Source organism: Heptranchias perlo, chromosome 12 (genome assembly GCF_035084215.1).
Source record: "Heptranchias perlo isolate sHepPer1 chromosome 12, sHepPer1.hap1, whole genome shotgun sequence".
NCBI lineage: Eukaryota > Metazoa > Chordata > Chondrichthyes > Hexanchiformes > Hexanchidae > Heptranchias > Heptranchias perlo.
The window spans coordinates 68,580,379-68,604,952 of NC_090336.1; the positions used below are offsets into that span (position 1 = coordinate 68,580,379).

General features: G+C 49.1%; 12 non-coding genes and 10 pseudogenes across 12 annotated transcripts; 6 read left to right on the top strand and 16 right to left on the bottom strand.

Moving 5' to 3' along the window:
* The first annotated feature begins 846 nt into the window (after nucleotides 1-846).
* Nucleotides 847-1,012, top strand: LOC137329590 (U1 spliceosomal RNA). Its single transcript, XR_010964954.1, has one exon. It is a non-coding gene; the product is annotated as a U1 spliceosomal RNA (small nuclear RNA).
* A 928-nt stretch (nucleotides 1,013-1,940) lies between these two features.
* Nucleotides 1,941-2,069, bottom strand: LOC137330421 (U2 spliceosomal RNA; annotated as a pseudogene).
* An 844-nt stretch (nucleotides 2,070-2,913) lies between these two features.
* LOC137328706 (U2 spliceosomal RNA) lies at nucleotides 2,914-3,086 on the bottom strand (annotated as a pseudogene).
* Nucleotides 3,087-3,716: 630 nt separating this feature from the next.
* Nucleotides 3,717-3,907, bottom strand: LOC137330813 (U2 spliceosomal RNA). The gene has a single exon (XR_010965235.1). It is a non-coding gene; the product is annotated as a U2 spliceosomal RNA (small nuclear RNA).
* A 1,057-nt stretch (nucleotides 3,908-4,964) lies between these two features.
* Nucleotides 4,965-5,130, top strand: LOC137329602 (U1 spliceosomal RNA). Its single transcript, XR_010964955.1, has one exon. It is a non-coding gene; the product is annotated as a U1 spliceosomal RNA (small nuclear RNA).
* A 928-nt stretch (nucleotides 5,131-6,058) lies between these two features.
* On the bottom strand, nucleotides 6,059-6,187 carry LOC137330422 (U2 spliceosomal RNA; annotated as a pseudogene).
* An 844-nt stretch (nucleotides 6,188-7,031) lies between these two features.
* On the bottom strand, nucleotides 7,032-7,204 carry LOC137328976 (U2 spliceosomal RNA; annotated as a pseudogene).
* A 630-nt stretch (nucleotides 7,205-7,834) lies between these two features.
* On the bottom strand, nucleotides 7,835-8,025 carry LOC137330814 (U2 spliceosomal RNA). The gene has a single exon (XR_010965236.1). It is a non-coding gene; the product is annotated as a U2 spliceosomal RNA (small nuclear RNA).
* A 1,057-nt stretch (nucleotides 8,026-9,082) lies between these two features.
* On the top strand, nucleotides 9,083-9,248 carry LOC137329613 (U1 spliceosomal RNA). Its single transcript, XR_010964956.1, has one exon. It is a non-coding gene; the product is annotated as a U1 spliceosomal RNA (small nuclear RNA).
* A 928-nt stretch (nucleotides 9,249-10,176) lies between these two features.
* On the bottom strand, nucleotides 10,177-10,305 carry LOC137330423 (U2 spliceosomal RNA; annotated as a pseudogene).
* An 844-nt stretch (nucleotides 10,306-11,149) lies between these two features.
* On the bottom strand, nucleotides 11,150-11,322 carry LOC137328707 (U2 spliceosomal RNA; annotated as a pseudogene).
* A 630-nt stretch (nucleotides 11,323-11,952) lies between these two features.
* Nucleotides 11,953-12,143, bottom strand: LOC137330916 (U2 spliceosomal RNA). The gene has a single exon (XR_010965336.1). It is a non-coding gene; the product is annotated as a U2 spliceosomal RNA (small nuclear RNA).
* A 1,057-nt stretch (nucleotides 12,144-13,200) lies between these two features.
* LOC137329624 (U1 spliceosomal RNA) lies at nucleotides 13,201-13,366 on the top strand. The gene has a single exon (XR_010964957.1). It is a non-coding gene; the product is annotated as a U1 spliceosomal RNA (small nuclear RNA).
* Nucleotides 13,367-15,176: 1,810 nt separating this feature from the next.
* LOC137328708 (U2 spliceosomal RNA) lies at nucleotides 15,177-15,349 on the bottom strand (annotated as a pseudogene).
* Nucleotides 15,350-15,979: 630 nt separating this feature from the next.
* Nucleotides 15,980-16,170, bottom strand: LOC137330815 (U2 spliceosomal RNA). Its single transcript, XR_010965237.1, has one exon. It is a non-coding gene; the product is annotated as a U2 spliceosomal RNA (small nuclear RNA).
* A 1,057-nt stretch (nucleotides 16,171-17,227) lies between these two features.
* Nucleotides 17,228-17,393, top strand: LOC137329916 (U1 spliceosomal RNA). Its single transcript, XR_010964987.1, has one exon. It is a non-coding gene; the product is annotated as a U1 spliceosomal RNA (small nuclear RNA).
* A 924-nt stretch (nucleotides 17,394-18,317) lies between these two features.
* Nucleotides 18,318-18,446, bottom strand: LOC137330424 (U2 spliceosomal RNA; annotated as a pseudogene).
* An 844-nt stretch (nucleotides 18,447-19,290) lies between these two features.
* Nucleotides 19,291-19,463, bottom strand: LOC137328709 (U2 spliceosomal RNA; annotated as a pseudogene).
* Nucleotides 19,464-20,093: 630 nt separating this feature from the next.
* Nucleotides 20,094-20,284, bottom strand: LOC137330917 (U2 spliceosomal RNA). The gene has a single exon (XR_010965337.1). It is a non-coding gene; the product is annotated as a U2 spliceosomal RNA (small nuclear RNA).
* A 1,057-nt stretch (nucleotides 20,285-21,341) lies between these two features.
* LOC137329637 (U1 spliceosomal RNA) lies at nucleotides 21,342-21,507 on the top strand. Its single transcript, XR_010964959.1, has one exon. It is a non-coding gene; the product is annotated as a U1 spliceosomal RNA (small nuclear RNA).
* A 1,810-nt stretch (nucleotides 21,508-23,317) lies between these two features.
* Nucleotides 23,318-23,490, bottom strand: LOC137328710 (U2 spliceosomal RNA; annotated as a pseudogene).
* Nucleotides 23,491-24,120: 630 nt separating this feature from the next.
* LOC137330816 (U2 spliceosomal RNA) lies at nucleotides 24,121-24,311 on the bottom strand. Its single transcript, XR_010965238.1, has one exon. It is a non-coding gene; the product is annotated as a U2 spliceosomal RNA (small nuclear RNA).
* Nucleotides 24,312-24,574: the final 263 nt, after the last annotated feature.

Genomic DNA, 24,574 nt, shown 5'->3' on the forward strand with positions numbered 1-24,574 from the left:
CCAGTCGGCCACCGATCAGATGGGAGAAGGTGGTGTCTCAACGGACCTCCGTCAGTCAGTCTCAGTCACTAACTCACTGCCGTGGAAGGAAACCGCTTTAAAGAAAACTAGTGACGTGACGTGACGTGTCTCACAGCGAGTGAGTGAGATTGCAAGGGCCAATTGAGAAAGAGGTGAGGTGCTGACAATCAGCAGCTCGTGTTTAAACGTTCATTCCACAGCAGGCAAGACCAATCAAAAGAAAATACTGCAGATGCTGGCTCGGCTGGCTGGGCTGGCTGGCTGGGCTGGCTGGAAATGGGAAATAAAAACACAAGACGTGTTAAAGGCTGGTTAAACTGTCGAAAGAAACAAGGCGTTAATGTTTCAGAAGTGCCTATTGAAAGATGTCTCTCAAGCTGCTCCCTGACTGGGCCCTGTCCATTGTCACGTTAATCCCAGGGCGGGGCGGGACTGCTTTGACCAGGAGACCTGTTTTCTGGGACGCAGGTGTGACATTCCAGGGAGTGCACCTGCTTTGTGCTGATTCGAAACTACCACGACAACGGCAACTTGCAGTTCTATATTACCACGACAACGCGCGTGTATATATTGCTACAGCAACAACTGGAGGCGGGACATTTCCCTTGAAGGGCGACATGCAAACAACCATCGCCGGCACCGCATCGCTGCAGTATTTTCTCCCAGAGTGTATCATCGGATATACGGTACGATATTTGAGCGGAATTAATCTCTCAGAGCATCAGCACGTTGCGAGCGAAGGGACGTTTTGATTCTTAAAACCTGCCCTTGCAATCGTAAAAGGTAGCGAATGCTGTCTAGTGGCAGTGTGTGGCGACCCAAGGCATACTTACCTGGCAGGGGAGAATCTGTGATCCCGAAGGCGGATCTCCCAGGACGAGGCTAGCCCATTGCACTTGGGGTGTGCGCTGACGCCTGCGATGTCCCCAAATGCGGGATACTCGACTGCAAAATTTGTGGTAGTGGGGGACTGCGTTCGCGCTCTCCCCTGCATCGAAACGAAAAGTTAGATTGTCGACCCCGCGGTCCACCAATCGGATGGGTGACGGTGTTGTGTGTGTGTGTGTGTGTGTACGTATGTCAGTCAGTCTCTCACTCAGAGCTGCTGTGGAAGGAAACCTTTTTAAAAAGAACTTGCATATCGAAAGAAAGATGTGTCTCAAGCTGCCGGGGCCCTGTCCATTGTCACGTTAATGGCTGGACTGCTTTGACCAGGAGACCTGTTTCCTGGGTCGGAGGTGTGAGATTCCAGGGGACCTGCTTTGTGCTGATTTCCAATGGCCGTCCCTCCCTCCCTCCCTCCCCCCAGGCCTTCCTTCTGAACACCTTTGGCGTTTTATCGAGGGCCAGAAGCCTGCCTGTGAAAGGGAAGGATCAGCCGGTCGGCCCCCTGCTGGTCGCTGCTGCTCGTGGAGCAGGCGTGCGTGTCCTCAGCCTCTCGGACAGGTTCCTCAGGCGGTTCCCAGGTGGCCCAGTGGTCGAGGACGCAACCTTTTAAATCGTTGAGACCCGGGTTCCAATCCCGGTCGGGGGGATGATTTTCTGGTGCAGATTAATTGGCACCACTCAAAGAAAGTCTCCCCTCCTGAGCGCAATGCTCCACCCTCACCACCACTGCCTTTTCCTCACCGAGACAAACAGACAGTCCGTCCAGTCCAGGAGCGCAGTTTTCATTTGTACTCAGACCCTGCTTGTTTAAAGTTAAGTTATTTTGCAGTTTGAATTATAATCGCTGCCTGCGTGCGAGCGAGCGAGCGAGTGAGCGAGCGAACGAGCGGCACTCAGCCCAGGAGAAGAAAAGAATACCACTGAGCTGAGAAAGTAAGTGCAATATATCAGCTTTATTCTCAGTCATAATACGTACACACGGACAGAGACGCTGGGAAAGAGCTGTTTTTCCTTTTGAATATCTCCCCACAGGGAGGTGCACCGTTGCCAGAGACACTGCAATACTGGGTCGATGCGTGGAGTGGACGGAGCCAAGCCCCTATTCCATCTCCCTGTTGCAAAATTCAATTTAATATTCGGTCCCAAAGCCGAGAAGCGATAACCTCCTGAATAGACGTTTGCCATTTGACTGAGTGTGAAAAGACTGAGTGTCAAAGTGGAAATGGCAACTCAAGCCCTCTGCTGGTGACACTGCTGCTACTGTAGGGAGCCATGTGTTCAGCCTTCTGTATATGTTTGCAGGGGATTGAGGGCAACTCCCCTGATGGTCTAGTGGTTAGGACGCAACATTTAAAACTCGTTGAGACCCGGGTTCGAATCCTGGTCAGGGGATGATTTTCTGGTGCAGATTAATTGGCACCGTTCAAGAAAATCTCCCATCCTGAGCGCAATGCTCCACCCAAACCAGTGCCTTTTACTCACCTTAACACTCAGTTAGCAGCACAGTTTGATCTCACAGCTTCCAATGTGGCCATTCACAGTGCACTCCCTCCAAACACACACGCACTGTCTGCTCGCATTTTTAAAGTCAGCAACGTGAAGTTATTTCGCCTCTCGCTTGTGGCAGTTTAAACGTTAACATTGTGTCTCTCTCGCGCTCTCTGTTTCGGGAAATGTCTGACTTGGAAACAATTAATTCTGGAACTGCCAGTTTAAAACTGCAGTAATTTTTCACACAACAACTGGAGTTAAATGTTTCAGGTCAGGAGACCAAGTCTGTGGAAGGTGGCACGTCCCAATACACAGGCTTGCAGCTTCCTGAAAAGTGACCTGAGACTGACGTCTTTCCCTCCAAGGTAAAACTGCAAGAGGGAAAAGGAAGAAAGGGAGTGGCACTCATCCATCCCAGGAGTAAACAAGAAAACCACAGTTGCAATATCTCAGCATTCTGAGTAATAATACAGGCTCCAAAAATCCGTTCAGCATTTTGAATATCTCCCCACAGGGAGGTGCACCGTTGCCAGAGACACTGTAATACTGGGTCGATGCGTGGAGTGGACGGAGCCAAGCCCCTCTTCCATCTCCCTGTTGCAAAAATCAATTTAATGTATGGTCCCCAGATCGGGGACGTATCAGATCTTAAACTGATAAGAACAGATATTTTTTTCAAAAAATATACTTTCTTCATAAAATTTGCAGCAGTACATACAATACAGTTGTGATATCACATTCCAAACGTACACAATACAGATTATACAATTTGCAGGTTACATCAAGTACAGTTCAACCAACACATTGGACATAATTACAGTTCATGACACTCTAGGGTGTCTCATTGCATCATACTCAACACAGATTATTGCTTACAGATTCATTTCAGGTCCATTTCAGATTCATTACAGTAACATCCACCCATCCATCCTTTTCCAATAGAGGCGGCCGTGCCTGCAGTTGTACGGAAATCCAACAGGGGGCAACCTCCAGCTTAGCTGTCGAGCGGGAAACGTGGTGAGGCCTCACCCTGAAATATAGGCCAAGTCCCCATGGACAGATACGGGAAGAAAAACACAATGGTGGCTGCTTACCTTGCTGAGCAGGAGTGAAAGTGGCGTCAGCGGCGTTGGCAACATGGCGCACCGGCCGGGCGAGAAACAACGCGTAGCGAGCAACAACCTACGAAGGAAAGGAGAGCATGGTCAAGCAGCTGTAAAAAGTTTTCCTTCTTTTATAACAATATTGACTACAGTAATAACATATGGTCCAAAAAAGAAACAAAATCTGTTTTTTGTTTTTCGAATCTCCCCGAAGGGAGCTGCACCGATCCTGGAAGCACTGCTGTACCAGGTCGATGCGCGGAGTGGACGGAGCAAGCTCTTGTTCCATCTCCCTGTTCCAAAAATCAATTTAATATTTGGTCCCCAGATAGGGGACATATCAGATATTAAACTGATAAGAACAGAAACTACACTGGATCTTAGCCAAAAGGCCGAGAAGCGATAACGCGCTCGATGCGAATTGATCTCCGCTCCTGTTTTCCCTCCCTCTTTGGTCTCTGGCTGGCTGTGTCTAAAGCAGTCTAGAAGCACTGCCGTTCTCTCCCACTCTGGCCACATTTTTGCCACCGTTTCTAATTGCAACAGTGGATCAGTTTAAAGAAGTTGCCGTTTTTTCCTTTCTTGCTAGGATTGCTTGACAGATTGGTAAATTTGCCAGTCGGCCACCGATCAGATGGGAGAAGGTGGTGTCTCAACGGACCTCCGTCAGTCAGTCTCAGTCACTAACTCACTGCCGTGGAAGGAAACCGCTTTAAAGAAAACTAGTGACGTGACGTGACGTGTCTCACAGCGAGTGAGTGAGATTGCAAGGGCCAATTGAGAAAGAGGTGAGGTGCTGACAATCAGCAGCTCGTGTTTAAACGTTCATTCCACAGCAGGCAAGACCAATCAAAAGAAAATACTGCAGATGCTGGCTCGGCTGGCTGGGCTGGCTGGCTGGGCTGGCTGGAAATGGGAAATAAAAACACAAGACGTGTTAAAGGCTGGTTAAACTGTCGAAAGAAACAAGGCGTTAATGTTTCAGAAGTGCCTATTGAAAGATGTCTCTCAAGCTGCTCCCTGACTGGGCCCTGTCCATTGTCACGTTAATCCCAGGGCGGGGCGGGACTGCTTTGACCAGGAGACCTGTTTTCTGGGACGCAGGTGTGACATTCCAGGGAGTGCACCTGCTTTGTGCTGATTCGAAACTACCACGACAACGGCAACTTGCAGTTCTATATTACCACGACAACGCGCGTGTATATATTGCTACAGCAACAACTGGAGGCGGGACATTTCCCTTGAAGGGCGACATGCAAACAACCATCGCCGGCACCGCATCGCTGCAGTATTTTCTCCCAGAGTGTATCATCGGATATACGGTACGATATTTGAGCGGAATTAATCTCTCAGAGCATCAGCACGTTGCGAGCGAAGGGACGTTTTGATTCTTAAAACCTGCCCTTGCAATCGTAAAAGGTAGCGAATGCTGTCTAGTGGCAGTGTGTGGCGACCCAAGGCATACTTACCTGGCAGGGGAGAATCTGTGATCCCGAAGGCGGATCTCCCAGGACGAGGCTAGCCCATTGCACTTGGGGTGTGCGCTGACGCCTGCGATGTCCCCAAATGCGGGATACTCGACTGCAAAATTTGTGGTAGTGGGGGACTGCGTTCGCGCTCTCCCCTGCATCGAAACGAAAAGTTAGATTGTCGACCCCGCGGTCCACCAATCGGATGGGTGACGGTGTTGTGTGTGTGTGTGTGTGTGTACGTATGTCAGTCAGTCTCTCACTCAGAGCTGCTGTGGAAGGAAACCTTTTTAAAAAGAACTTGCATATCGAAAGAAAGATGTGTCTCAAGCTGCCGGGGCCCTGTCCATTGTCACGTTAATGGCTGGACTGCTTTGACCAGGAGACCTGTTTCCTGGGTCGGAGGTGTGAGATTCCAGGGGACCTGCTTTGTGCTGATTTCCAATGGCCGTCCCTCCCTCCCTCCCTCCCCCCAGGCCTTCCTTCTGAACACCTTTGGCGTTTTATCGAGGGCCAGAAGCCTGCCTGTGAAAGGGAAGGATCAGCCGGTCGGCCCCCTGCTGGTCGCTGCTGCTCGTGGAGCAGGCGTGCGTGTCCTCAGCCTCTCGGACAGGTTCCTCAGGCGGTTCCCAGGTGGCCCAGTGGTCGAGGACGCAACCTTTTAAATCGTTGAGACCCGGGTTCCAATCCCGGTCGGGGGGATGATTTTCTGGTGCAGATTAATTGGCACCACTCAAAGAAAGTCTCCCCTCCTGAGCGCAATGCTCCACCCTCACCACCACTGCCTTTTCCTCACCGAGACAAACAGACAGTCCGTCCAGTCCAGGAGCGCAGTTTTCATTTGTACTCAGACCCTGCTTGTTTAAAGTTAAGTTATTTTGCAGTTTGAATTATAATCGCTGCCTGCGTGCGAGCGAGCGAGCGAGTGAGCGAGCGAACGAGCGGCACTCAGCCCAGGAGAAGAAAAGAATACCACTGAGCTGAGAAAGTAAGTGCAATATATCAGCTTTATTCTCAGTCATAATACGTACACACGGACAGAGACGCTGGGAAAGAGCTGTTTTTCCTTTTGAATATCTCCCCACAGGGAGGTGCACCGTTGCCAGAGACACTGCAATACTGGGTCGATGCGTGGAGTGGACGGAGCCAAGCCCCTATTCCATCTCCCTGTTGCAAAATTCAATTTAATATTCGGTCCCAAAGCCGAGAAGCGATAACCTCCTGAATAGACGTTTGCCATTTGACTGAGTGTGAAAAGACTGAGTGTCAAAGTGGAAATGGCAACTCAAGCCCTCTGCTGGTGACACTGCTGCTACTGTAGGGAGCCATGTGTTCAGCCTTCTGTATATGTTTGCAGGGGATTGAGGGCAACTCCCCTGATGGTCTAGTGGTTAGGACGCAACATTTAAAACTCGTTGAGACCCGGGTTCGAATCCTGGTCAGGGGATGATTTTCTGGTGCAGATTAATTGGCACCGTTCAAGAAAATCTCCCATCCTGAGCGCAATGCTCCACCCAAACCAGTGCCTTTTACTCACCTTAACACTCAGTTAGCAGCACAGTTTGATCTCACAGCTTCCAATGTGGCCATTCACAGTGCACTCCCTCCAAACACACACGCACTGTCTGCTCGCATTTTTAAAGTCAGCAACGTGAAGTTATTTCGCCTCTCGCTTGTGGCAGTTTAAACGTTAACATTGTGTCTCTCTCGCGCTCTCTGTTTCGGGAAATGTCTGACTTGGAAACAATTAATTCTGGAACTGCCAGTTTAAAACTGCAGTAATTTTTCACACAACAACTGGAGTTAAATGTTTCAGGTCAGGAGACCAAGTCTGTGGAAGGTGGCACGTCCCAATACACAGGCTTGCAGCTTCCTGAAAAGTGACCTGAGACTGACGTCTTTCCCTCCAAGGTAAAACTGCAAGAGGGAAAAGGAAGAAAGGGAGTGGCACTCATCCATCCCAGGAGTAAACAAGAAAACCACAGTTGCAATATCTCAGCATTCTGAGTAATAATACAGGCTCCAAAAATCCGTTCAGCATTTTGAATATCTCCCCACAGGGAGGTGCACCGTTGCCAGAGACACTGTAATACTGGGTCGATGCGTGGAGTGGACGGAGCCAAGCCCCTCTTCCATCTCCCTGTTGCAAAAATCAATTTAATGTATGGTCCCCAGATCGGGGACGTATCAGATCTTAAACTCATAAGAACAGATATTTTTTTCAAAAAATATACTTTCTTCATAAAATTTGCAGCAGTACATACAATACAGTTGTGATATCACATTCCAAACGTACACAATACAGATTATACAATTTGCAGGTTACATCAAGTACAGTTCAACCAACACATTGGACATAATTACAGTTCATGACACTCTAGGGTGTCTCATTGCATCATACTCAACACAGATTATTGCTTACAGATTCATTTCAGGTCCATTTCAGATTCATTACAGTAACATCCACCCATCCATCCTTTTCCAATAGAGGCGGCCGTGCCTGCAGTTGTACGGAAATCCAACAGGGGGCAACCTCCAGCTTAGCTGTCGAGCGGGAAACGTGGTGAGGCCTCACCCTGAAATATAGGCCAAGTCCCCATGGACAGATACGGGAAGAAAAACACAATGGTGGCTGCTTACCTTGCTGAGCAGGAGTGAAAGTGGCGTCAGCGGCGTTGGCAACATGGCGCACCGGCCGGGCGAGAAACAACGCGTAGCGAGCAACAACCTACGAAGGAAAGGAGAGCATGGTCAAGCAGCTGTAAAAAGTTTTCCTTCTTTTATAACAATATTGACTACAGTAATAACATATGGTCCAAAAAAGAAACAAAATCTGTTTTTTGTTTTTCGAATCTCCCCGAAGGGAGCTGCACCGATCCTGGAAGCACTGCTGTACCAGGTCGATGCGCGGAGTGGACGGAGCAAGCTCTTGTTCCATCTCCCTGTTCCAAAAATCAATTTAATATTTGGTCCCCAGATAGGGGACATATCAGATATTAAACTGATAAGAACAGAAACTACACTGGATCTTAGCCAAAAGGCCGAGAAGCGATAACGCGCTCGATGCGAATTGATCTCCGCTCCTGTTTTCCCTCCCTCTTTGGTCTCTGGCTGGCTGTGTCTAAAGCAGTCTAGAAGCACTGCCGTTCTCTCCCACTCTGGCCACATTTTTGCCACCGTTTCTAATTGCAACAGTGGATCAGTTTAAAGAAGTTGCCGTTTTTTCCTTTCTTGCTAGGATTGCTTGACAGATTGGTAAATTTGCCAGTCGGCCACCGATCAGATGGGAGAAGGTGGTGTCTCAACGGACCTCCGTCAGTCAGTCTCAGTCACTAACTCACTGCCGTGGAAGGAAACCGCTTTAAAGAAAACTAGTGACGTGACGTGACGTGTCTCACAGCGAGTGAGTGAGATTGCAAGGGCCAATTGAGAAAGAGGTGAGGTGCTGACAATCAGCAGCTCGTGTTTAAACGTTCATTCCACAGCAGGCAAGACCAATCAAAAGAAAATACTGCAGATGCTGGCTCGGCTGGCTGGGCTGGCTGGCTGGGCTGGCTGGAAATGGGAAATAAAAACACAAGACGTGTTAAAGGCTGGTTAAACTGTCGAAAGAAACAAGGCGTTAATGTTTCAGAAGTGCCTATTGAAAGATGTCTCTCAAGCTGCTCCCTGACTGGGCCCTGTCCATTGTCACGTTAATCCCAGGGCGGGGCGGGACTGCTTTGACCAGGAGACCTGTTTTCTGGGACGCAGGTGTGACATTCCAGGGAGTGCACCTGCTTTGTGCTGATTCGAAACTACCACGACAACGGCAACTTGCAGTTCTATATTACCACGACAACGCGCGTGTATATATTGCTACAGCAACAACTGGAGGCGGGACATTTCCCTTGAAGGGCGACATGCAAACAACCATCGCCGGCACCGCATCGCTGCAGTATTTTCTCCCAGAGTGTATCATCGGATATACGGTACGATATTTGAGCGGAATTAATCTCTCAGAGCATCAGCACGTTGCGAGCGAAGGGACGTTTTGATTCTTAAAACCTGCCCTTGCAATCGTAAAAGGTAGCGAATGCTGTCTAGTGGCAGTGTGTGGCGACCCAAGGCATACTTACCTGGCAGGGGAGAATCTGTGATCCCGAAGGCGGATCTCCCAGGACGAGGCTAGCCCATTGCACTTGGGGTGTGCGCTGACGCCTGCGATGTCCCCAAATGCGGGATACTCGACTGCAAAATTTGTGGTAGTGGGGGACTGCGTTCGCGCTCTCCCCTGCATCGAAACGAAAAGTTAGATTGTCGACCCCGCGGTCCACCAATCGGATGGGTGACGGTGTTGTGTGTGTGTGTGTGTGTGTACGTATGTCAGTCAGTCTCTCACTCAGAGCTGCTGTGGAAGGAAACCTTTTTAAAAAGAACTTGCATATCGAAAGAAAGATGTGTCTCAAGCTGCCGGGGCCCTGTCCATTGTCACGTTAATGGCTGGACTGCTTTGACCAGGAGACCTGTTTCCTGGGTCGGAGGTGTGAGATTCCAGGGGACCTGCTTTGTGCTGATTTCCAATGGCCGTCCCTCCCTCCCTCCCTCCCCCCAGGCCTTCCTTCTGAACACCTTTGGCGTTTTATCGAGGGCCAGAAGCCTGCCTGTGAAAGGGAAGGATCAGCCGGTCGGCCCCCTGCTGGTCGCTGCTGCTCGTGGAGCAGGCGTGCGTGTCCTCAGCCTCTCGGACAGGTTCCTCAGGCGGTTCCCAGGTGGCCCAGTGGTCGAGGACGCAACCTTTTAAATCGTTGAGACCCGGGTTCCAATCCCGGTCGGGGGGATGATTTTCTGGTGCAGATTAATTGGCACCACTCAAAGAAAGTCTCCCCTCCTGAGCGCAATGCTCCACCCTCACCACCACTGCCTTTTCCTCACCGAGACAAACAGACAGTCCGTCCAGTCCAGGAGCGCAGTTTTCATTTGTACTCAGACCCTGCTTGTTTAAAGTTAAGTTATTTTGCAGTTTGAATTATAATCGCTGCCTGCGTGCGAGCGAGCGAGCGAGTGAGCGAGCGAACGAGCGGCACTCAGCCCAGGAGAAGAAAAGAATACCACTGAGCTGAGAAAGTAAGTGCAATATATCAGCTTTATTCTCAGTCATAATACGTACACACGGACAGAGACGCTGGGAAAGAGCTGTTTTTCCTTTTGAATATCTCCCCACAGGGAGGTGCACCGTTGCCAGAGACACTGCAATACTGGGTCGATGCGTGGAGTGGACGGAGCCAAGCCCCTATTCCATCTCCCTGTTGCAAAATTCAATTTAATATTCGGTCCCAAAGCCGAGAAGCGATAACCTCCTGAATAGACGTTTGCCATTTGACTGAGTGTGAAAAGACTGAGTGTCAAAGTGGAAATGGCAACTCAAGCCCTCTGCTGGTGACACTGCTGCTACTGTAGGGAGCCATGTGTTCAGCCTTCTGTATATGTTTGCAGGGGATTGAGGGCAACTCCCCTGATGGTCCAGTGGTTAGGACGCAACATTTAAAACTCGTTGAGACCCGGGTTCGAATCCCGGTCAGGGGATGATTTTCTGGTGCAGATTAATTGGCACCGTTCAAGAAAATCTCCCATCCTGAGCGCAATGCTCCACCCAAACCAGTGCCTTTTACTCACCTTAACACTCAGTTAGCAGCACAGTTTGATCTCACAGCTTCCAATGTGGCCATTCACAGTGCACTCCCTCCAAACACACACGCACTGTCTGCTCGCATTTTTAAAGTCAGCAACGTGAAGTTATTTCGCCTCTCGCTTGTGGCAGTTTAAACGTTAACATTGTGTCTCTCTCGCGCTCTCTGTTTCGGGAAATGTCTGACTTGGAAACAATTAATTCTGGAACTGCCAGTTTAAAACTGCAGTAATTTTTCACACAACAACTGGAGTTAAATGTTTCAGGTCAGGAGACCAAGTCTGTGGAAGGTGGCACGTCCCAATACACAGGCTTGCAGCTTCCTGAAAAGTGACCTGAGACTGACGTCTTTCCCTCCAAGGTAAAACTGCAAGAGGGAAAAGGAAGAAAGGGAGTGGCACTCATCCATCCCAGGAGTAAACAAAAAAACCACAGTTGCAATATCTCAGCATTCTGAGTAATAATACAGGCTCCAAAAATCCGTTCAGCATTTTGAATATCTCCCCACAGGGAGGTGCACCGTTGCCAGAGACACTGTAATACTGGGTCGATGCGTGGAGTGGACGGAGCCAAGCCCCTCTTCCATCTCCCTGTTGCAAAAATCAATTTAATGTATGGTCCCCAGATCGGGGACGTATCAGATCTTAAACTGATAAGAACAGATATTTTTTTCAAAAAATATACTTTCTTCATAAAATTTGCAGCAGTACATACAATACAGTTGTGATATCACATTCCAAACGTACACAATACAGATTATACAATTTGCAGGTTACATCAAGTACAGTTCAACCAACACATTGGACATAATTACAGTTCATGACACTCTAGGGTGTCTCATTGCATCATACTCAACACAGATTATTGCTTACAGATTCATTTCAGGTCCATTTCAGATTCATTACAGTAACATCCACCCATCCATCCTTTTCCAATAGAGGCGGCCGTGCCTGCAGTTGCACGGAAATCCAACAGGGGGCAACCTCCAGCTTAGCTGTCGAGCGGGAAACGTGGTGAGGCCTCACCCTGAAATATAGGCCAAGTCCCCATGGACAGATACGGGAAGAAAAACACAATGGTGGCTGCTTACCTTGCTGAGCAGGAGTGAAAGTGGCGTCAGCGGCGTTGGCAACATGGCGCACCGGCCGGGCGAGAAACAACGCGTAGCGAGCAACAACCTACGAAGGAAAGGAGAGCATGGTCAAGCAGCTGTAAAAAGTTTTCCTTCTTTTATAACAATATTGACTACAGTAATAACATATGGTCCAAAAAAGAAACAAAATCTGTTTTTTGTTTTTCGAATCTCCCCGAAGGGAGCTGCACCGATCCTGGAAGCACTGCTGTACCAGGTCGATGCGCGGAGTGGACGGAGCAAGCTCTTGTTCCATCTCCCTGTTCCAAAAATCAATTTAATATTTGATCCCCAGATAGGGGACATATCAGATATTAAACTGATAAGAACAGAAACTACACTGGATCTTAGCCAAAAGGCCGAGAAGCGATAACGCGCTCGATGCGAATTGATCTCCGCTCCTGTTTTCCCTCCCTCTTTGGTCTCTGGCTGGCTGTGTCTAAAGCAGTCTAGAAGCACTGCCGTTCTCTCCCACTCTGGCCACATTTTTGCCACCGTTTCTAATTGCAACAGTGGATCAGTTTAAAGAAGTTGCCGTTTTTTCCTTTCTTGCTAGGATTGCTTGACAGATTGGTAAATTTGCCAGTCGGCCACCGATCAGATGGGAGAAGGTGGTGTCTCAACGGACCTCCGTCAGTCAGTCTCAGTCACTAACTCACTGCCGTGGAAGGAAACCGCTTTAAAGAAAACTAGTGACGTGACGTGACGTGTCTCACAGCGAGTGAGTGAGATTGCAACGGCCAATTGAGAAAGAGGTGAGGTGCTGACAATCAGCAGCTCGTGTTTAAACGTTCATTCCACAGCAGGCAAGACCAATCAAAAGAAAATACTGCAGATGCTGGCTCGGCTGGCTGGGCTGGCTGGCTGGGCTGGCTGGAAATGGGAAATAAAAACACAAGGCGTGTTAAAGGCTGGTTAAACTGTCGAAAGAAACAAGGCGTTAATGTTTCAGAAGTGCCTATTGAAAGATGTCTCTCAAGCTGCTCCCTGACTGGGCCCTGTCCATTGTCACGTTAATCCCAGGGCGGGGCGGGACTGCTTTGACCAGGAGACCTGTTTTCTGGGACGCAGGTGTGACATTCCAGGGAGTGCACCTGCTTTGTGCTGATTCGAAACTACCACGACAACGGCAACTTGCAGTTCTATATTACCACGACAACGCGCGTGTATATATTGCTACAGCAACAACTGGAGGCGGGACATTTCCCTTGAAGGGCGACATGCAAACAACCATCGCCGGCACCGCATCGCTGCAGTATTTTCTCCCAGAGTGTATCATCGGATATACGGTACGATATTTGAGCGGAATTAATCTCTCAGAGCATCAGCACGTTGCGAGCGAAGGGACGTTTTGATTCTTAAAACCTGCCCTTGCAATCGTAAAAGGTAGCGAATGCTGTCTAGTGGCAGTGTGTGGCGACCCAAGGCATACTTACCTGGCAGGGGAGAATCTGTGATCCCGAAGGCGGATCTCCCAGGACGAGGCTAGCCCATTGCACTTGGGGTGTGCGCTGACGCCTGCGATGTCCCCAAATGCGGGATACTCGACTGCAAAATTTGTGGTAGTGGGGGACTGCGTTCGCGCTCTCCCCTGCATCGAAACGAAAAGTTAGATTGTCGACCCCGCGGTCCACCAATCGGATGGGTGACGGTGTTGTGTGTGTGTGTGTGTGTGTGTACGTATGTCAGTCAGTCTCTCACTCAGAGCTGCTGTGGAAGGAAACCTTTTTAAAAAGAACTTGCATATCGAAAGAAAGATGTGTCTCAAGCTGCCGGGGCCCTGTCCATTGTCACGTTAATGGCTGGACTGCTTTGACCAGGAGACCTGTTTCCTGGGTCGGAGGTGTGAGATTCCAGGGGACCTGCTTTGTGCTGATTTCCAATGGCCGTCCCTCCCTCCCTCCCCCCAGGCCTTCCTTCTGAACACCTTTGTCGTTTTATCGAGGGCCAGAAGCCTGCCTGTGAAAGGGAAGGATCAGCCGGTCGGCCCCCTGCTGGTCGCTGCTGCTCGTGGAGCAGGCGTGCGTGTCCTCAGCCTCTTGGACAGGTTCCTCAGGCGGTTCCCAGGTGGCCCAGTGGTCGAGGACGCAACCTTTTAAATCGTTGAGACCCGGGTTCCAATCCCGGTCGGGGGGATGATTTTCTGGTGCAGATTAATTGGCACCACTCAAAGAAAGTCTCCCCTCCTGAGCGCAATGCTCCACCCTCACCACCACTGCCTTTTCCTCACCGAGACAAACAGACAGTCCGTCCAGTCCAGGAGCGCAGTTTTCATTTGTACTCAGACCCTGCTTGTTTAAAGTTAAGTTATTTTGCAGTTTGAATTATAATCGCTGCCTGCGTGCGAGCGAGCGAGCGAGTGAGCGAGCGAACGAGCGGCACTCAGCCCAGGAGAAGAAAAGAATACCACTGAGCTGAGAAAGTAAGTGCAATATATCAGCTTTATTCTCAGTCATAATACGTACACACGGACAGAGACGCTGGGACGGAGCCAAGCCCCTATTCCATCTCCCTGTTGCAAAATTCAATTTAATATTCGGTCCCAAAGCCGAGAAGCGATAACCTCCTGAATAGACGTTTGCCATTTGACTGAGTGTGAAAAGACTGAGTGTCAAAGTGGAAATGGCAACTCAAGCCCTCTGCTGGTGACACTGCTGCTACTGTAGGGAGCCATGTGTTCAGCCTTCTGTATATGTTTGCAGGGGATTGAGGGCAACTCCCCTGATGGTCTAGTGGTTAGGACGCAACATTTAAAACTCGTTGACACCCGGGTTCGAATCCCGGTCAGGGGATGATTTTCTGGTGCAGATTAATTGGCACCGTTCAAGAAAATCTCCCATCCTGAGCGCAATGCTCCACCCAAACCAGTGCCTTTTACTCACCTTAACACTCAGTTAGCAGCACAGTTTGATCTCACAGCTTCCAATGTGGCCATTCACAGTGCACTCCCTCCAAACACACACGCACTGTCTGCTCCCATTTTTAAAGTCAGCAACGTGAAGTTATTTCGCCTCTCGCTTGTGGCAGTTTAAACGTTAACATTGTGTCTCTCTCGCGCTCTCTGTTTCGGGAAATGTCTGACTTGGAAACAATTAATTCTGGAACTGCCAGTTTAAAACTGCAGTAATTTTTCACACAACAACTGGAGTTAAATGTTTCAGGTCAGGAGACCAAGTCTGTGGAAGGTGGCACGTCCCAATACACAGGCTTGCAGCTTCCTGAAAAGTGACCTGAGACTGACGTCTTTCCCTCCAAGGTAAAACTGCAAGAGGGAAAAGGAAGAAAGGGAGTGGCACTCATCCATCCCAGGAGTAAACAAAAAAACCACAGTTGCAATATCTCAGCATTCTGAGTAATAATACAGGCTCCAAAAATCCGTTCAGCATTTTGAATATCTCCCCACAGGGAGGTGCACCGTTGCCAGAGACACTGTAATACTGGGTCGATGCGTGGAGTGGACGGAGCCAAGCCCCTCTTCCATCTCCCTGTTGCAAAAATCAATTTAATGTATGGTCCCCAGATCGGGGACGTATCAGATCTTAAACTGATAAGAACAGATATTTTTTTCAAAAAATATACTTTCTTCATAAAATTTGCAGCAGTACATACAATACAGTTGTGATATCACATTCCAAACGTACACAATACAGATTATACAATTTGCAGGTTACATCAAGTACAGTTCAACCAACACATTGGACATAATTACAGTTCATGACACTCTAGGGTGTCTCATTGCATCATACTCAACACAGATTATTGCTTACAGATTCATTTCAGGTCCATTTCAGATTCATTACAGTAACATCCACCCATCCATCCTTTTCCAATAGAGGCGGCCGTGCCTGCAGTTGCACGGAAATCCAACAGGGGGCAACCTCCAGCTTAGCTGTCGAGCGGGAAACGTGGTGAGGCCTCACCCTGAAATATAGGCCAAGTCCCCATGGACAGATACGGGAAGAAAAACACAATGGTGGCTGCTTACCTTGCTGAGCAGGAGTGAAAGTGGCGTCAGCGGCGTTGGCAACATGGCGCACCGGCCGGGCGAGAAACAACGCGTAGCGAGCAACAACCTACGAAGGAAAGGAGAGCATGGTCAAGCAGCTGTAAAAAGTTTTCCTTCTTTTATAACAATATTGACTACAGTAATAACATATGGTCCAAAAAAGAAACAAAATCTGTTTTTTGTTTTTCGAATCTCCCCGAAGGGAGCTGCACCGATCCTGGAAGCACTGCTGTACCAGGTCGATGCGCGGAGTGGACGGAGCAAGCTCTTGTTCCATCTCCCTGTTCCAAAAATCAATTTAATATTTGGTCCCCAGATAGGGGACATATCAGATATTAAACTGATAAGAACAGAAACTACACTGGATCTTAGCCAAAAGGCCGAGAAGCGATAACGCGCTCGATGCGAATTGATCTCCGCTCCTGTTTTCCCTCCCTCTTTGGTCTCTGGCTGGCTGTGTCTAAAGCAGTCTAGAAGCACTGCCGTTCTCTCCCACTCTGGCCACATTTTTGCCACCGTTTCTAATTGCAACAGTGGATCAGTTTAAAGAAGTTGCCGTTTTTTCCTTTCTTGCTAGGATTGCTTGACAGATTGGTAAATTTGCCAGTCGGCCACCGATCAGATGGGAGAAGGTGGTGTCTCAACGGACCTCCGTCAGTCAGTCTCAGTCACTAACTCACTGCCGTGGAAGGAAACCGCTTTAAAGAAAACTAGTGACGTGACGTGACGTGTCTCACAGCGAGTGAGTGAGATTGCAACGGCCAATTGAGAAAGAGGTGAGGTGCTGACAATCAGCAGCTCGTGTTTAAACGTTCATTCCACAGCAGGCAAGACCAATCAAAAGAAAATACTGCAGATGCTGGCTCGGCTGGCTGGGCTGGCTGGCTGGGCTGGCTGGAAATGGGAAATAAAAACACAAGGCGTGTTAAAGGCTGGTTAAACTGTCGAAAGAAACAAGGCGTTAATGTTTCAGAAGTGCCTATTGAAAGATGTCTCTCAAGCTGCTCCCTGACTGGGCCCTGTCCATTGTCACGTTAATCCCAGGGCGGGGCGGGACTGCTTTGACCAGGAGACCTGTTTTCTGGGACGCAGGTGTGACATTCCAGGGAGTGCACCTGCTTTGTGCTGATTCGAAACTACCACGACAACGGCAACTTGCAGTTCTATATTACCACGACAACGCGCGTGTATATATTGCTACAGCAACAACTGGAGGCGGGACATTTCCCTTGAAGGGCGACATGCAAACAACCATCGCCGGCACCGCATCGCTGCAGTATTTTCTCCCAGAGTGTATCATCGGATATACGGTACGATATTTGAGCGGAATTAATCTCTCAGAGCATCAGCACGTTGCGAGCGAAGGGACGTTTTGATTCTTAAAACCTGCCCTTGCAATCGTAAAAGGTAGCGAATGCTGTCTAGTGGCAGTGTGTGGCGACCCAAGGCATACTTACCTGGCAGGGGAGAATCTGTGATCCCGAAGGCGGATCTCCCAGGACGAGGCTAGCCCATTGCACTTGGGGTGTGCGCTGATGCCTGCGATGTCCCCAAATGCGGGATACTCGACTGCAAAATTTGTGGTAGTGGGGGACTGCGTTCGCGCTCTCCCCTGCATCGAAACGAAAAGTTAGATTGTCGACCCCGCGGTCCACCAATCGGATGGGTGACGGTGTTGTCTGTGTGTGTGTGTGTGTACGTATGTCAGTCAGTCTCTCACTCAGAGCTGCTGTGGAAGGAAACCTTTTTAAAAAGAACTTGCATATCGAAAGAAAGATGTGTCTCAAGCTGCCGGGGCCCTGTCCATTGTCACGTTAATGGCTGGACTGCTTTGACCAGGAGACCTGTTTCCTGGGTCGGAGGTGTGAGATTCCAGGGGACCTGCTTTGTGCTGATTTCCAATGGCCGTCCCTCCCTCCCTCCCCCCAGGCCTTCCTTCTGAACACCTTTGTCGTTTTATCGAGGGCCAGAAGCCTGCCTGTGAAAGGGAAGGATCAGCCGGTCGGCCCCCTGCTGGTCGCTGCTGCTCGTGGAGCAGGCGTGCGTGTCCTCAGCCTCTTGGACAGGTTCCTCAGGCGGTTCCCAGGTGGCCCAGTGGTCGAGGACGCAACCTTTTAAATCGTTGAGACCCGGGTTCCAATCCCGGTCGGGGGGATGATTTTCTGGTGCAGATTAATTGGCACCACTCAAAGAAAGTCTCCCCTCCTGAGCGCAATGCTCCACCCTCACCACCACTGCCTTTTCCTCACCGAGACAAACAGACAGTCCGTCCAGTCCAGGAGCGCAGTTTTCATTTGTACTCAGACCCTGCTTGTTTAAAGTTAAGTTATTTTGCAGTTTGAATTATAATCGCTGCCTGCGTGCGAGCGAGCGAGCGAGTGAGCGAGCGAACGAGCGGCACTCAGCCCAGGAGAAGAAAAGAATACCACTGAGCTGAGAAAGTAAGTGCAATATATCAGCTTTATTCTCAGTCATAATACGTACACACGGACAGAGACGCTGGGAAAGAGCTGTTTTTCCTTTTGAATATCTCCCCACAGGGAGGTGCACCGTTGCCAGAGACACTGCAATACTGGGTCGATGCGTGGAGTGGACGGAGCCAAGCCCCTATTCCATCTCCCTGTTGCAAAATTCAATTTAATATTCGGTCCCAAAGCCGAGAAGCGATAACCTCCTGAATAGACGTTTGCCATTTGACTGAGTGTGAAAAGACTGAGTGTCAAAGTGGAAATGGCAACTCAAGCCCTCTGCTGGTGACACTGCTGCTACTGTAGGGAGCCATGTGTTCAGCCTTCTGTATATGTTTGCAGGGGATTGAGGGCAACTCCCCTGATGGTCCAGTGGTTAGGACGCAACATTTAAAACTCGTTGAGACCCGGGTTCGAATCCCAGTCAGGGGATGATTTTCTGGTGCAGATTAATTGGCACCGTTCAAGAAAATCTCCCATCCTGAGCGCAATGCTCCACCCAAACCAGTGCCTTTTACTCACCTTAACACTCAGTTAGCAGCACAGTTTGATCTCACAGCTTCCAATGTGGCCATTCACAGTGCACTCCCTCCAAACACACACGCACTGTCTGCTCGCATTTTTAAAGTCAGCAACGTGAAGTTATTTCGCCTCTCGCTTGTGGCAGTTTAAACGTTAACATTGTGTCTCTCTCGCGCTCTCTGTTTCGGGAAATGTCTGACTTGGAAACAATTAATTCTGGAACTGCCAGTTTAAAACTGCAGTAATTTTTCACACAACAACTGGAGTTAAATGTTTCAGGTCAGGAGACCAAGTCTGTGGAAGGTGGCACGTCCCAATACACAGGCTTGCAGCTTCCTGAAAAGTGACCTGAGACTGACGTCTTTCCCTCCAAGGTAAAACTGCAAGAGGGAAAAGGAAGAAAGGGAGTGGCACTCATCCATCCCAGGAGTAAACAAAAAAACCACAGTTGCAATATCTCAGCATTCTGAGTAATAATACAGGCTCCAAAAATCCGTTCAGCATTTTGAATATCTCCCCACAGGGAGGTGCACCGTTGCCAGAGACACTGTAATACTGGGTCGATGCGTGGAGTGGACGGAGCCAAGCCCCTCTTCCATCTCCCTGTTGCAAAAATCAATTTAATGTATGGTCCCCAGATCGGGGACGTATCAGATCTTAAACTGATAAGAACAGATATTTTTTTCAAAAAATATACTTTCTTCATAAAATTTGCAGCAGTACATACAATACAGTTGTGATATCACATTCCAAACGTACACAATACAGATTATACAATTTGCAGGTTACATCAAGTACAGTTCAACCAACACATTGGACATAATTACAGTTCATGACACTCTAGGGTGTCTCATTGCATCATACTCAACACAGATTATTGCTTACAGATTCATTTCAGGTCCATTTCAGATTCATTACAGTAACATCCACCCATCCATCCTTTTCCAATAGAGGCGGCCGTGCCTGCAGTTGCACGGAAATCCAACAGGGGGCAACCTCCAGCTTAGCTGTCGAGCGGGAAACGTGGTGAGGCCTCACCCTGAAATATAGGCCAAGTCCCCATGGACAGATACGGGAAGAAAAACACAATGGTGGCTGCTTACCTTGCTGAGCAGGAGTGAAAGTGGCGTCAGCGGCGTTGGCAACATGGCGCACCGGCCGGGCGAGAAACAACGCGTAGCGAGCAACAACCTACGAAGGAAAGGAGAGCATGGTCAAGCAGCTGTAAAAAGTTTTCCTTCTTTTATAACAATATTGACTACAGTAATAACATATGGTCCAAAAAAGAAACAAAATCTGTTTTTTGTTTTTCGAATCTCCCCGAAGGGAGCTGCACCGATCCTGGAAGCACTGCTGTACCAGGTCGATGCGCGGAGTGGACGGAGCAAGCTCTTGTTCCATCTCCCTGTTCCAAAAATCAATTTAATATTTGATCCCCAGATAGGGGACATATCAGATATTAAACTGATAAGAACAGAAACTACACTGGATCTTAGCCAAAAGGCCGAGAAGCGATAACGCGCTCGATGCGAATTGATCTCCGCTCCTGTTTTCCCTCCCTCTTTGGTCTCTGGCTGGCTGTGTCTAAAGCAGTCTAGAAGCACTGCCGTTCTCTCCCACTCTGGCCACATTTTTGCCACCGTTTCTAATTGCAACAGTGGATCAGTTTAAAGAAGTTGCCGTTTTTTCCTTTCTTGCTAGGATTGCTTGACAGATTGGTAAATTTGCCAGTCGGCCACCGATCAGATGGGAGAAGGTGGTGTCTCAACGGACCTCCGTCAGTCAGTCTCAGTCACTAACTCACTGCCGTGGAAGGAAACCGCTTTAAAGAAAACTAGTGACGTGACGTGACGTGTCTCACAGCGAGTGAGTGAGATTGCAACGGCCAATTGAGAAAGAGGTGAGGTGCTGACAATCAGCAGCTCGTGTTTAAACGTTCATTCCACAGCAGGCAAGACCAATCAAAAGAAAATACTGCAGATGCTGGCTCGGCTGGCTGGGCTGGCTGGCTGGGCTGGCTGGAAATGGGAAATAAAAACACAAGGCGTGTTAAAGGCTGGTTAAACTGTCGAAAGAAACAAGGCGTTAATGTTTCAGAAGTGCCTATTGAAAGATGTCTCTCAAGCTGCTCCCTGACTGGGCCCTGTCCATTGTCACGTTAATCCCAGGGCGGGGCGGGACTGCTTTGACCAGGAGACCTGTTTTCTGGGACGCAGGTGTGACATTCCAGGGAGTGCACCTGCTTTGTGCTGATTCGAAACTACCACGACAACGGCAACTTGCAGTTCTATATTACCACGACAACGCGCGTGTATATATTGCTACAGCAACAACTGGAGGCGGGACATTTCCCTTGAAGGGCGACATGCAAACAACCATCGCCGGCACCGCATCGCTGCAGTATTTTCTCCCAGAGTGTATCATCGGATATACGGTACGATATTTGAGCGGAATTAATCTCTCAGAGCATCAGCACGTTGCGAGCGAAGGGACGTTTTGATTCTTAAAACCTGCCCTTGCAATCGTAAAAGGTAGCGAATGCTGTCTAGTGGCAGTGTGTGGCGACCCAAGGCATACTTACCTGGCAGGGGAGAATCTGTGATCCCGAAGGCGGATCTCCCAGGACGAGGCTAGCCCATTGCACTTGGGGTGTGCGCTGACGCCTGCGATGTCCCCAAATGCGGGATACTCGACTGCAAAATTTGTGGTAGTGGGGGACTGCGTTCGCGCTCTCCCCTGCATCGAAACGAAAAGTTAGATTGTCGACCCCGCGGTCCACCAATCGGATGGGTGACGGTGTTGTGTGTGTGTGTGTGTGTGTGTACGTATGTCAGTCAGTCTCTCACTCAGAGCTGCTGTGGAAGGAAACCTTTTTAAAAAGAACTTGCATATCGAAAGAAAGATGTGTCTCAAGCTGCCGGGGCCCTGTCCATTGTCACGTTAATGGCTGGACTGCTTTGACCAGGAGACCTGTTTCCTGGGTCGGAGGTGTGAGATTCCAGGGGACCTGCTTTGTGCTGATTTCCAATGGCCGTCCCTCCCTCCCTCCCCCCAGGCCTTCCTTCTGAACACCTTTGTCGTTTTATCGAGGGCCAGAAGCCTGCCTGTGAAAGGGAAGGATCAGCCGGTCGGCCCCCTGCTGGTCGCTGCTGCTCGTGGAGCAGGCGTGCGTGTCCTCAGCCTCTTGGACAGGTTCCTCAGGCGGTTCCCAGGTGGCCCAGTGGTCGAGGACGCAACCTTTTAAATCGTTGAGACCCGGGTTCCAATCCCGGTCGGGGGGATGATTTTCTGGTGCAGATTAATTGGCACCACTCAAAGAAAGTCTCCCCTCCTGAGCGCAATGCTCCACCCTCACCACCACTGCCTTTTCCTCACCGAGACAAACAGACAGTCCGTCCAGTCCAGGAGCGCAGTTTTCATTTGTACTCAGACCCTGCTTGTTTAAAGTTAAGTTATTTTGCAGTTTGAATTATAATCGCTGCCTGCGTGCGAGCGAGCGAGCGAGTGAGCGAGCGAACGAGCGGCACTCAGCCCAGGAGAAGAAAAGAATACCACTGAGCTGAGAAAGTAAGTGCAATATATCAGCTTTATTCTCAGTCATAATACGTACACACGGACAGAGACGCTGGGACGGAGCCAAGCCCCTATTCCATCTCCCTGTTGCAAAATTCAATTTAATATTCGGTCCCAAAGCCGAGAAGCGATAACCTCCTGAATAGACGTTTGCCATTTGACTGAGTGTGAAAAGACTGAGTGTCAAAGTGGAAATGGCAACTCAAGCCCTCTGCTGGTGACACTGCTGCTACTGTAGGGAGCCATGTGTTCAGCCTTCTGTATATGTTTGCAGGGGATTGAGGGCAACTCCCCTGATGGTCTAGTGGTTAGGACGCAACATTTAAAACTCGTTGACACCCGGGTTCGAATCCCGGTCAGGGGATGATTTTCTGGTGCAGATTAATTGGCACCGTTCAAGAAAATCTCCCATCCTGAGCGCAATGCTCCACCCAAACCAGTGCCTTTTACTCACCTTAACACTCAGTTAGCAGCACAGTTTGATCTCACAGCTTCCAATGTGGCCATTCACAGTGCACTCCCTCCAAACACACACGCACTGTCTGCTCCCATTTTTAAAGTCAGCAACGTGAAGTTATTTCGCCTCTCGCTTGTGGCAGTTTAAACGTTAACATTGTGTCTCTCTCGCGCTCTCTGTTTCGGGAAATGTCTGACTTGGAAACAATTAATTCTGGAACTGCCAGTTTAAAACTGCAGTAATTTTTCACACAACAACTGGAGTTAAATGTTTCAGGTCAGGAGACCAAGTCTGTGGAAGGTGGCACGTCCCAATACACAGGCTTGCAGCTTCCTGAAAAGTGACCTGAGACTGACGTCTTTCCCTCCAAGGTAAAACTGCAAGAGGGAAAAGGAAGAAAGGGAGTGGCACTCATCCATCCCAGGAGTAAACAAAAAAACCACAGTTGCAATATCTCAGCATTCTGAGTAATAATACAGGCTCCAAAAATCCGTTCAGCATTTTGAATATCTCCCCACAGGGAGGTGCACCGTTGCCAGAGACACTGTAATACTGGGTCGATGCGTGGAGTGGACGGAGCCAAGCCCCTCTTCCATCTCCCTGTTGCAAAAATCAATTTAATGTATGGTCCCCAGATCGGGGACGTATCAGATCTTAAACTGATAAGAACAGATATTTTTTTCAAAAAATATACTTTCTTCATAAAATTTGCAGCAGTACATACAATACAGTTGTGATATCACATTCCAAACGTACACAATACAGATTATACAATTTGCAGGTTACATCAAGTACAGTTCAACCAACACATTGGACATAATTACAGTTCATGACACTCTAGGGTGTCTCATTGCATCATACTCAACACAGATTATTGCTTACAGATTCATTTCAGGTCCATTTCAGATTCATTACAGTAACATCCACCCATCCATCCTTTTCCAATAGAGGCGGCCGTGCCTGCAGTTGCACGGAAATCCAACAGGGGGCAACCTCCAGCTTAGCTGTCGAGCGGGAAACGTGGTGAGGCCTCACCCTGAAATATAGGCCAAGTCCCCATGGACAGATACGGGAAGAAAAACACAATGGTGGCTGCTTACCTTGCTGAGCAGGAGTGAAAGTGGCGTCAGCGGCGTTGGCAACATGGCGCACCGGCCGGGCGAGAAACAACGCGTAGCGAGCAACAACCTACGAAGGAAAGGAGAGCATGGTCAAGCAGCTGTAAAAAGTTTTCCTTCTTTTATAACAATATTGACTACAGTAATAACATATGGTCCAAAAAAGAAACAAAATCTGTTTTTTGTTTTTCGAATCTCCCCGAAGGGAGCTGCACCGATCCTGGAAGCACTGCTGTACCAGGTCGATGCGCGGAGTGGACGGAGCAAGCTCTTGTTCCATCTCCCTGTTCCAAAAATCAATTTAATATTTGGTCCCCAGATAGGGGACATATCAGATATTAAACTGATAAGAACAGAAACTACACTGGATCTTAGCCAAAAGGCCGAGAAGCGATAACGCGCTCGATGCGAATTGATCTCCGCTCCTGTTTTCCCTCCCTCTTTGGTCTCTGGCTGGCTGTGTCTAAAGCAGTCTAGAAGCACTGCCGTTCTCTCCCACTCTGGCCACATTTTTGCCACCGTTTCTAATTGCAACAGTGGATCAGTTTAAAGAAGTTGCCGTTTTTTCCTTTCTTGCTAGGATTGCTTGACAGATTGGTAAATTTGCCAGTCGGCCACCGATCAGATGGGAGAAGGTGGTGTCTCAACGGACCTCCGT